General features: G+C 40.0%; 1 pseudogene across 1 annotated transcript; it reads left to right on the top strand.

Moving 5' to 3' along the window:
- Positions 1-467: 467 nt before the first annotated feature.
- Positions 468-4,522, top strand: LOC100194069 (LOC100273882-like pseudogene; annotated as a pseudogene). Its single transcript, NR_159685.1, has 9 exons — positions 468-829; positions 909-991; positions 1,798-1,926; positions 2,107-2,185; positions 2,566-2,659; positions 2,747-2,879; positions 3,012-3,374; positions 3,932-4,036; positions 4,153-4,522. The product of NR_159685.1 is annotated as a protein-like pseudogene (transcript).
- The last annotated feature ends 7,655 nt before the right edge of the window (positions 4,523-12,177 follow it).

Genomic DNA, 12,177 nt, shown 5'->3' with positions numbered 1-12,177 from the left:
CAGCTCGCATCGTCGTCTTCGCAGGTACGCCCTTCCATCTCCTCCATTTCTCCAGCACTACAACACAAATCCCCCTATAGCAACGCATCCGTAGCAACACATGGTTTTTTGCGTTGTAAAAAGTTAGCGAGCAACACTTAATATGCGTTGCAACCATCATCTGTTACGTTATTAGGGTGATGGCAACGCTTAATATGTGTTACTAGCACCATCCGTTCATTAACTAGGATGTAGAAACACTTAATATGTGTTGCTAGTGGCATCTGTTGTTTAAATAGAATGCAACAACACTTAATATACATTGCTAGAGGAATGTATTGATTAATATATTCTCACTTATTAAAAGCAGCCTTTCATGTTTTTTTCTTAAACAATCCACCGTTCGTCCAATCCTAGATAAAAAATAAATGAAACCGAACGGAACCCTATCGCGAGTTCATCCTGGCGCTGTCTGTTCTACGCCGTCGCGGTCACCTCCAGCCCTAGCGCCATCTGCTCTGTACCCCCACCGCTAACCTCCTCAGCTCTGGCCTGCCCGCGCTCCTCCTCGTTGCCTGGATCCGGCAGCCCCTCCATGCTCATCCGCCCCTTTCCCGCTCTCTCCTCGACCGGCTCGCTCCCGCTTGCAACCACCCACACCCTGTTCTGCTCCAGAGACAGTCCTGGCGGCGCTGAAGGAGGAGACGCAGCAGCGGATGGATGACGCATCGATTGGAGGTCATTGGTGGCCACTCACGCCTCCTCAGACCTCACCCTCACTTCGTCGTCAGCGCAGGTTTGGCCAACGGCCCCCGACCGGATCGCAGGTCCTCCTCACGGTGAGGCACAGGTGAGCCCGTGATTTGCTCCTCTGGCCCTTCCCTCCCCTCCCTACTCTCATGAATCTATGCTAATTTGGTTCTATCTAGCCCACAGAGTCGAGCCGGACATCACAACCATGACCATGAGGCATCGTCGCAGCAGTCGGAGTCATTTTTGCTGCCCCCTCCCGGTAAGAGGTCCCAAGCTTTTCCTTGTCCAGTGATGAGAACTAAGTTACCTACTATTCTCTCTAATATGATGAGGATAAATGTCTCTGGTCTGTACAAACTACCAATCTGGACAAGAAATCTAATCCACTGTGCTCCAATCGACTGACCTCTGATAATGGAGTTTAGAGTGTTTGAGTTTGAGGACTTAGGTATAAGGATGCATTTTCAGCTACATTTACGAACATCTTGTTCTTTTTTTAATGCATCTACCTTATTTCTCTGTATGAATTCCCACTCGATTTATTATGCAGTTAACACTAGCACTTTACGATTGATTCCTAGCCTAATCCTTAAATGTCATTCTAATCACCACACCTTTTAGATCTAGACATTAGACTTGTATTGTTGGATCTGTTTAATTGTTTCTCACACAACAAAATGAGATGAAGATACACACGAGTCTGAGTTTATCGTGTTTGAGTTTGAGGACTTCGATAAGGATGCATTTTCAACTATACTAGCTTCTGCGTTAATTTACTTTTGATGTCGTGAAACAATTATAAGCATTTTTTCAGCGTATGTGTATTTGTGCAACAAGCACAATTGCTTTATGTTCCAAACTCGCTTCTGCCTTAATTTACTTTTGATGCTGTGAAACAATTATAAGCATTTTTTCAGCGTATGTGTATTGGTGCAACAAGCACAATTGCTTTATGTTCCAAACTCGCTTCTGCCTTAATTTACTTTTGATGCTGTGAAACAATTATAATCATTTTTCATCGTATTTAATGCATGCACCTAGATAACTTATGTTTTTTACTTGCAGACACCTGTAAATTTTGTATGCCTTCACGCCGTGAAGCCACATTTGCGGCCATTGGCAATGGCTGTATCCACTGTTTCGATCCATATATTTGGTGATGTCCCTTCTTCACCTCTTGTTGGGCTGCTTCAGGTGCTTATTCATTGTTATTGTTGATGGTGCATTCTAATTACCAAACTACTGACTACCTGCGACTTGCAATTTTCCTTGTACATGATTAAATGGTCCATCATGAATATGAGATTGGATGTTCTTCCTTAATATGCCTTTTGTTCTATCCCCCCTGAAAGATACTTTTGAACCTTTATGCAGGACAAAATCAATAACTGGAGGGAGACATCTCTTATATTGACATCCATCCTTTTCGCTGCAGTTGTGTTCTGGTTCATTGGTAAGTTTCATAGTACAATAGGGGGTACAGTGTCACAAATTATAGGTTATCCTTTTCTTTCGGAAGTTCGGATGCTGATGAAAAGCCTTCACGTAGCATTGTCCCATTTGCATTTCAACCAGCAAGCACTATCATGTCTATAGCTGAGCACATTAGCGTACCCCCATCTGCTACACATCGAACCATGGAATCAAGGAATGCGGCTAGTGACCCATAGGGATCAAGGTCAACCTGATCCAACATGTACAGGACATTAAGACATAATTCAAATAATGACAACCCATTTTATTTCCTTGTGATTAAATCAGAATCAGCCATTTGTTTTGTAATTTTATCGTTGCATGAATGTTTATGTGTTCTGGCATGTGATGATGCTGCAGGTGTGTCTGAGGCTGCACAAGATGCTCTTGATCATCTTTTCAACCAAGGCCACAATCTCGTAACAGAAAATGAGATTTCTGATACCTTTACTAGGTTCGTGCCACTTCCAGTTCTGAAACAGCTAAAGTTGATGATGGCCTGTGACAACAAATTTTTAACTGTTCTTTATATTATAAGCAGGCTGGTTGAAAGGCTACCACAAGTGGTACTTGGAAGCGAGGAGACAACCACACTTTCACATGCTAGGATGTTGTTGGCTCTGACCTTTTATGCTGGTCCCTAGTTTCTGATAAATCATCTTCACTGTTCTCCTGTGAGCTCACTCTCTCTTGGATGTCCTCGACATTTCTTACATAGATATATGGTTCCCCTGTTGACTTTTAATTTGATTCCTTGTGTGGATCTGCCATTTTTCTGTTGACTTTGAAATTGATTACCCTGGCAGGTATTGCTGCTCGTTTCTTTGATTGTTTGGGTTTATGCATAGGTCATAGCTCACAGTTTTCTGGTTCCATGGACAAGCTAATTGTATCAAAGCCACTATCTATCGGGTATCTTTATTCAGTTGCTGAGTTGAAGAGTGGCGCCTATTCTAAAGATACAACTAACATATCTCTGCATGCCACGTCAACATTTGCAGCCTCCAAAATATCTGTTATCCATGATAATGCTTTGCCAAATTCATTACTTGGTACAGTTGAATATGAGTTGCCCCATGTGCCTCCATGGTTTATTCATGCTGGTATCCAGAAGCTTTATGGGGTTCTTGCTGGAATAATTAGACTTGTTGGCCTATCAACAGTGTCAGGTACCTTGTGAATTATTTTGCTTGTCAAATCTACGATTCATGGACTGTTCTATTTTTTCATGCTGAGTCAGTACTAAACCAAAGATCATAACCCGTTCCTAAGAGGAACCCAACAATATGTAACTAAAATTTATTATCAGTTCCATTATCTTTATCTGTTCATGACTTTGCTTATTGTTTCCTACTCAAGATGGTCGTGCATGGAGCATTATATTACAATATGCAGTTGATGGGTTCGATTCCTTAAAGCTAACAGTAGTGGTCACTAGCCCTTGAAAAATAAATTTTGGATAGCAGCTTTGACTACTATTGAAGTTGATCTTTTTACTACTTTAGATTGTCGTTGATGTAAATGTTCTTAGTGGTGCTTTGAGATGACTAAGGATCTATATTTGTCTTAAGATTTGTCTTTTCCTTACAAGTGAAGAGATTGCGTGGTTCAATGAAGTATTAACCTATGATTTATGGGCCAGGTCTTTGATGAGTACCTTAACTTGCAGGATAGCATACTCATACAGTAATATTGTTGCATGTCGCTCTTAACAAATTTCATTTAGGAACCGGGCCATGTTGATGTTCAAAAGAGTTGTCAGAAGTTCATGACATCTGGTATTTATTATATCTTCTTTTGTAGTGGGCTGGTGTGGTCTGCTTAGCAGCAGGTAATTTTGCTATTCAAAATTAATCTATTACCATAAGCTTGGTGACTGAGGTAGACATTTGATTTATACTTAATCTAACCGTTTCTCTATGTGAATGTATACATATAATAACTCAGGTAGCACTACAACCAGCAATGTATGGATGAATTGAAGGTAGTAAAGAACGCATGCAATCTTATAGAAACTCTACATCTTGAAACTGGCATGATTGACAAAGAAGCTGGATGCATCCTTTGGATTGGTGTCTTCTTATCATCAAGCAGTAATGTGAAGCAAGTTCATTTGTTGACTAAGAACAGATGAGCACAAATCAGTGAAGAGTTCATTGCACTAGAGATGGAGGATGGATAGGTGGTAGATTTCAATATGGCTTTGATACTATTGTTTCTCTTTACAATCTTTGTACATAACAAGAAAAATGACGTTGTATGTGGATACTATTGTAATTCAAGAATTTATTTCTGAATAATAAATATATTTGTTTATAATTTGTGTATGGGTTTGGTATAATATATAAATTTTCAACTATATTGATTACATTTGTATTCAAATTAAATTATTGTAATAATAATATGTATTACCTGGTTCATTCCTTGCTGCACATGGAAGCGTTACTATAGTCCTCGGATATCCGTTGTAGCATGGCAACGCTTAACTCTTGGTTTTACCAACGCATGTATAAGTGTTGTTATATATCCTAGCAACGGCAGTATAGGCAACACATAATTATGTGTTGGTATAGACCTTAGCAACACATATATGAACTTTTTGCAACGCATATATGCGTTGCTAAAGGGGTGGTTGTTTTGTAGTGCAGCATCCCAACCATCCCTTGCTTCTCCTCCATTTGCCATCCCGTTGCTGTGTGATGTTTTGGGTTCCATACCTCCCCCATCTCCCCCGTGTCCGTATCTCCCCTACCTTCTCCTCTGTTTCGTCCCACCTCACTGATTCGTGTCAGGGCTCGTCGGACTTTTGGTTGCAGGTCCTACATACATGATGACGACCCGCTTGCATGTGTCCACTCTGTTGCTGACTCCTACACAGGTATGCTCTCCCACATTTCTGAGTTTTGCACCATAGATGCGTCCGTGTTTAGGGTTTCCACCTTACATGTGTTGTATTATTGTTTCCTTGGTTATATGTTGATGAACTTCACTTCGGTTGAATAGATCCGTGGACATTCTTGTTTCCTTCTATGTATTAGTAAATTCGATCGGGATGCAATTGACTATGATTTGTGTTTCATACGTGGCCTTCAGATTTGTGCGACAAATTGAACAAATCCGTGAATATTATTGTTTCCTTCTATGCATTAGTATGAACTTCACTTCTATACTTCTATTTTTAGGCATGGCCTTTCGATGCTTTCGAGCTCTGCTTAGCAGCAGGTCCATGAAAAAGACCAAAGTTGAAGACCACGCTTGAAAAATGAAAATTTAGATTTCTTCTTCTTCTACTACTACTGCGTCGTCGTCGTCATCATCATTATCATCATCGTACCATTCATTCCACATCAAAGTATTATATGTATTTAAGCTGCATGGTACTGGAGTGGGCGGTAGTATCATGACCTAGATTATTTGGGTGTCTGGACACCAAATTGAAGGTGCTTTCTCTCTTGAATTTAATGTGCGCGCGATGGATGCCTATTAGGGCCGGACCTGGACAGGTGCCGGGGGTGCCACGGCACCGGGCCCCCTAAAGATATGGGGCCCCACCCTCCCAAAAAACATAGGCCTCTGTCTTTCTCGTGAGCCTTTCCACTGGATGACTGTGTCTGCGTATCGAACACAATTACACAAACCCCGCTCTGCTCTCTTGGACTGGAATTTGGATCGCGGTCACATCGCCTCCGCCTAGCGCCTGCCCGCCCCCACCTTGGCGATCGGTGATCGCCTGATCGGCCTGCTCCTGCCACTATGCCTACACGCCCGTGGACGGCTGGACCTGGACGCATGTGCCTGCGCGCCTAGCCACCCGTCGCAGCCGTCTGCGTGTCGCGTTGCCTGCCACTATCCGCTTGGAAGATAAATTCCCACTTACCTAAAAGATATTCGTGGTACCTTTATTTGTTTTTAATTAGTTTAATTTGCTTTTATTTCTGGTCAGCCCATTAAGATAGTGATAAATAATACTCCATCTGTCCTAATTTATATTTCGTTTGACTTTTTTTTGGTGAGTTTGATTGATTCGTCTTATTCAAAGTTTTTTTTAAAAATGAAAAATTTAAAGCCATACTTAAAATATATTATATGATAAACGATATTACAGTAAAAATTAATGATAAATATGATTTTTTTAATAAGACGATCTGGTCAAACTTAGGGTAAAAAAGTTAAACGAATTATAAATTAAAATGGAGGAAGTATGTGTTTACACTTATATATATACATGGGTGAATGGGACCTCTGTATTACGTTTCGCCTCAGGCCCCCAAACAGTCAGGAACGGCCATGATGCCTATCCTTCTCCTCCTACTATGAGAGAGCAGCGACAGGACCATATAGGATAACATTTTCTCTTGTAGCGCCAACGATTGAGCACGACCGGGCCTGTGCTGCTTATCGGTCCATCGGGGCAGCATGATGCATCAATATCGAGTGCACTTTGTCGGGCACTCGGTTTACTGAGTGTCAAACCCTCAGCAAAAAGTGACGCTTGACAAATGGCTGTTAGCCGCCGTCTATATCTGACGACCGTTAACTTTGCCGAGCACCAGGCGTTGACACTCGGCAAAGAAGCTTCTTTGACGTGTGTCAGCCAACAAGCTGACACTCGGCAACCAATATTGTGCCGAGTGTCTTTCTTGACACTCGGCTAAGTATATTTTCATTTTTTTATTTTTTCCACCAAACTTTTTGTGGTTTATTCCTACACTATGTATACGTACATGTTCAATTTTGGCACAATTATAAAATTGTTTGTTATAACTATTAGATTTTATTCGTTTAATTGAATTTCCTTGAATAATTCAGATTTGAACTGCAAGTCACTCGAAAGATGAAAAACCATGAATGCAAAAATGATATTCATATTATTTAGCACAAGTTACGTCCTATTTCAGAAGCATACCTGAATTTTCGAGCACCATGCTCACGAAACAAGGCTCAGTAGCGGCAAACATCTGTCGGTAAAAATAGGTTTTTGGCGACAGCTAGTCTGTCGCAACATATTACCATCACAGTATCCGTCGATATTTAGTATTTTGGTGTCAAACAAACTGTCGGCAAAAATGTCGAGCTATTGTGATAGACTATTTGTCGGTATAAATGATTAATCGTGACACAACGTCTGTCGGAAACAAATTGCATCCGATCATTTGTCGGCAATAATTGGGTTTGAACTTAATTAAAAAAAAGACCAACAGATCTGTGGACTGACGCGCGCGCTAGCCGACTGATATGTGGACCCACCTGGCGGCACTCTAGTCGCGATCGGCCGGCCGGCCGGGTATACCGTACGCAAATCGAAATATCTTCGTGCTAGCTCCAGCCTACCCTAGACTTCGCCGCCGCCAAGTGATCGAGGCCGTCGTCCTACGCCCTGGCCTTATGGCCTCTGTCGATCCGCCGCCGCGCGCCAAGGAGCGGGCTAATCATCACGCGCCGTCGTTGTTGTCATCGACTGCAGCCTCGTCTTCCCCAAGCGGCAATATATGTTCGTCCCCAACTCCATCCACACGGAACACGAGGTGTGTCACCAGTCTTTGTCTGTGGGAGTACAAGAAATTTGGTAAGAATCCACGAATCTACGACTGTCTTTGATTCGTGAACAAAGCGTGCTCTGATTTTTTGTATTTACTGGATTGAGTATTGAGTCTTAGGGTTACTGTTGCAGCCGTCCAACCACTTCGATCTGGTCGTCGCACTATTTCTTATTGCTATTTCAATGAAGGCACACAAAATAGCATAGGCATGACAAACAAGGCCAGATTAAGATTACCCTACCAATCTGTAGGTAAAATAATGATTACATTACTCACCTTTAGGAAGGGAGCCAGCTACTAGTAATTATGTGAACTAGATAGTACTTGTTAGAAAGCAACATTATCTGAACTATATAGTAGTAGATTGATTATGATATTCACCTTTAAGCAACAACATTGGATACAAAGTTGGCTGCACTACTGCTAGGAACATGTTTGTGCGCATGAAAAACATTTAAGGAAGGTGAACATTGAACAGAGCTACATTCAAACTTCTGTTAGGATGTCAGTCTGGGTACCTATCACTGATCTCCCCTTTTACAAATGGTACTGAAGCATGTTACTGTCGATTTAATCTCTTAGTTCCAAATCGCCTTGTTAGGTATTGGCCTAGTGTGTCTTCAGTTTTTTGAGCCTCAATGCAGTTCTGGTCAATGGAAACTAGCTGTATAGTTGTATCTACTAACTGTTTTTAAGTAGATCAATGTTGAACTCTGTTTAAATAAATTGCAAGGTCATATACTTGTTTGTGTGGTAGAATTTTGTAGGAACCCGTAGTGTTTAAAGGTTACAGCTCAATACTTCTCTTTTTTTAGTAATATAACTTAAATGGAATGTTGCAATAAAAACTTGTTAATAAAAACCAATGAATCTTGGTTAGTGTTCCATTAAAAACAAATGTAACTTAGTTAGTGTTCCATTTGAAAACCAATTGAGATGCTATTTTAGACCCCCCATGAACTGATTGGAACTATCTTATGCTACAATTACAGTTGTCCTTAATTTATTCATGATATGGTAAGATCCAGGTTACGTCCAAAGTACATTCTATTAAATATATATATGATGTCAAAATTTTGCTTTATACTACTTGTCTAACAATTCATGCATGGTCTATTTGATTCATTGTAGGGAAACTCATGAGCTACTCGAGCGGCCGCCATCCTGCTGCTGATCTCCATCGTCGAGCACGGCCAGTCCACCACTGCCTCACGCCCTTCTTCCTATTCATACACCTCCGCGCGTATCTCCCTGTGGCGACCTGAAAGCCAAGGTGTGTTCCTGATCTCCAACATCGCCTGTCATGTTTATGGTTCTTCTTTCACTGCCCAATAGTCTAATATGCATTTGCCTATTTTGTGAATGAAAATTGCAGTACGAACTGTTTGTTTCATCCCTAAAATATGTAAGACAACAAGAGTAGCAGAAGTGGCGGTCCATAACCGAGTATCCTACTGCCTATTCCATCTAAACTCCAAGTTGTTCTGCCTTCACCTTGTGATTCCTCTTTCTAGGGTGCAACAAGTCTCCATGGCAATACAACAGTATCATATATAATACCATCTCTCTGGCCTTTGTTGCAAGCACACACTCAAAGGGAATAAGCTCCACTCACTTCCACTGCCACAGTAGCCCTGTAACTCCATAAAATCTTAATTGTGAAGATTTAGAAAAGATTCTCCCAAGCTCTAAATAAACATACCTTCTAATAAATCAGAAATAAGAATTTCTTTTCGTTCCTATAAAGGCTATATTTAGTTATAAATATTCTCTATAGTTATGTTTTCTTACATAAATAAATAATGAACATTTTTTATGGTGTGGATAAAATTTATTGTCTTAATTAAATTGTATGTAGGCATCTTTAATTATTGGTGTGAATTATTTTCTCATTCTTCATAATTATGGCAATTTGCTTAAATGAATAAGGTAATAAATAAGCTCAAATATTTACATACTTTGCATCATGTTGGATTTTTATATGTGCATCTGATTTAAATATGAAATTTGAAAACAGTTTTGTGCCGCAGCAACTTCAGCAAAAGGTAGGCATTTCATTTCGTGATGCTCATGCAGTCATGCAGCTAATAAGGCTATTCGCAATGGGAGTTTCGTAGCACTCTTTCCAACGCTGGCACATCATCGTAAGTGCTATGAAACTATTAGATGTGCATGAAACTACTATTGAGGATAGCCTATGAAATCACAATTACTGTTGGTAGAAGAACTCATTTTTCCAAGGGCATTTATGATCTTGCTGCTCCCAAGATCGATAATCCCAGCATGTTAGGTGAATCTTCTGTGCCCTAACAACAATTTCTTTCTACTTGTTTCTTCCATTGTGCTTCTTGGACTGCACTAGTATTGTCAGATATTTAGATGACCCGAAAAAGAATTTGTTTTTAGTCGAGCTTTATATAATGATGATGATGGACATCTTCCAACAAAAAATTGTAGTTCATCTAAACCAAGAACTAGTCAATCTATACCAGCAACATTGTGCTATAGGGTGTGGATAAGAGTGGGTGGATTCCATCAAATGCACACCTGTGTTTTTTCATTTCAACTCAGATCTTACTATATATTTTTACACCCTAGGATGAACAAAAACGTTGTTGATTGATTTCTCCTTTATTGTGCAATTGTGCTAAGGTTTACTAATTTTACATGTTGTTCATGCCTGCTTTGGTACGCAGAATATGGCTACAAAGTTCCACACCAAGAGCTGGCAACACACTCGATTCAAAGGTCTTTTCTCTATTGCTTATTGCAGCTACATTTTTACAGTAATCCGTATTTCTCACGGTGCTGCAGCTTACAATCGCGAAGCTGCACGCAAGAGCCTGCTGCGAAAGAAGGTAAAAACTGAAGCTCTGAGCATCAGCTAGATCTTTTCAGCACTGACTTCCCCAGGTTGCTGAACGCTGCCACTTCGTTTTTGCCGATGCACATAGGCTTACATTCAGCAGCTTGAGAGTTGTAGGCTGAAGCTTTCGCAGATGGAACAGGACATGCAGCGAGCCCGTTCGTAGGCTCGCTTTCTACCACTTCTGTTTTTCTGCCTGCTGAACTGTAACCGGACACCTGAGGTTCTGAATCAGTGAAAATATAAACTTGTGTGCCCTGTTCTTTCAGGGCAGCTCTATTTAGTCCTATTTTTTGTCATCCTTTACATGAAATATTTTGTGATTTACTTTCATCTGCAGTATCACCGAACATTTTGCAATTTAATACTTTTATTAAACTTTCAGTTTGAATTTTCTGTTGTGAGTTTATAGACCTGTTGATATAGTAATTGACAAATTATCAAAATATGTTGTAGGGAAGGTGCTGGAAGCAAGGATCAGAGTGCTTGAAGTGTGTGAAAAAATGATTACTCGCATGCATGCTAGCCGTTGGCGTAACATCACTCAGCTGATGGAGAGATTTTAGTTTGCTAGCTAGATGAAACTTTAGACTTTGCATGTAATAGAACTGAAAGATCACTTCAGAATTTAGAAAACATGTATGCTATTATTTTTATATGTTCATCACACAAATTGTGTTCCAAAACAATATATGTTGGAATTCAAAGTCAAAGATTGATCTCTTTCTTTTAGTAATCAAATTTCATATATTCTGAGCTACATATTATTCAAGTTGTCCTGCAATGTGCATCATAATCAGTTTATTATTTGTTTCATTAGCATATATTTGTATACATGATTTTTTTAAACTGCACATAGGGAATAACATCAGACAATTTGTCGGTATATAGACTTTTAGCGACACACAAGCTGTTGGCACAAGAATATGTCGACAAAAATTTGTCTGACGGCAAAGATAGGTCTGTCGGCAATAACATAAACATTGTCGACATATAGTCTGTCAGTTGATCTATGTCTGCCGGTAAAGGTTATTGCCGACAGGACTTTCGCCGACACACATTATCTGTCGGCAAAGCTATTTACCGACGGACTGTGCGACGTTATTTAGGTGTTTTACCATCAGACAATCTGTTGGCAATATTGTGTCATGGTGTAGTGGCTGTAAACTTGTCATGCAGTTGTTTTAAAATTGTATAAAATACAAACAAAGTCAGAAAATTATGAAACTTGTCCACATGTCATGATATCATATGTAGAGGCTATGATAAAAAATTAAAAAAAACCGTGAAAGTTATCAGCACTATGTGTAGAAACCTATCCGCTCTATATTAAAGTTCTATGATTTCATGTGTAGGACACTTAGGTTTCTACACATAATGCGTGACAACTTTCTCGAAATAGTCTCAAATTTTTATCATAGGCTCTACATATGATATCATGACACGTGGACAAGTTTCATGATTTTTTTGACTTTGTTTGTCTTTTATACAATTTGAAACAACTGGATGACAAGTTCACGGTCATGTTTTGTGAACATGGTGCTCAAAAATTCTGGTATGTTCCTG

This window comes from Zea mays, chromosome 7 (genome assembly GCF_902167145.1).
Source record: "Zea mays cultivar B73 chromosome 7, Zm-B73-REFERENCE-NAM-5.0, whole genome shotgun sequence".
Classification (NCBI taxonomy): Eukaryota; Viridiplantae; Streptophyta; class Magnoliopsida; order Poales; family Poaceae; genus Zea; species Zea mays.
This window is presented reverse-complemented; position numbering and strand designations above follow the sequence as displayed.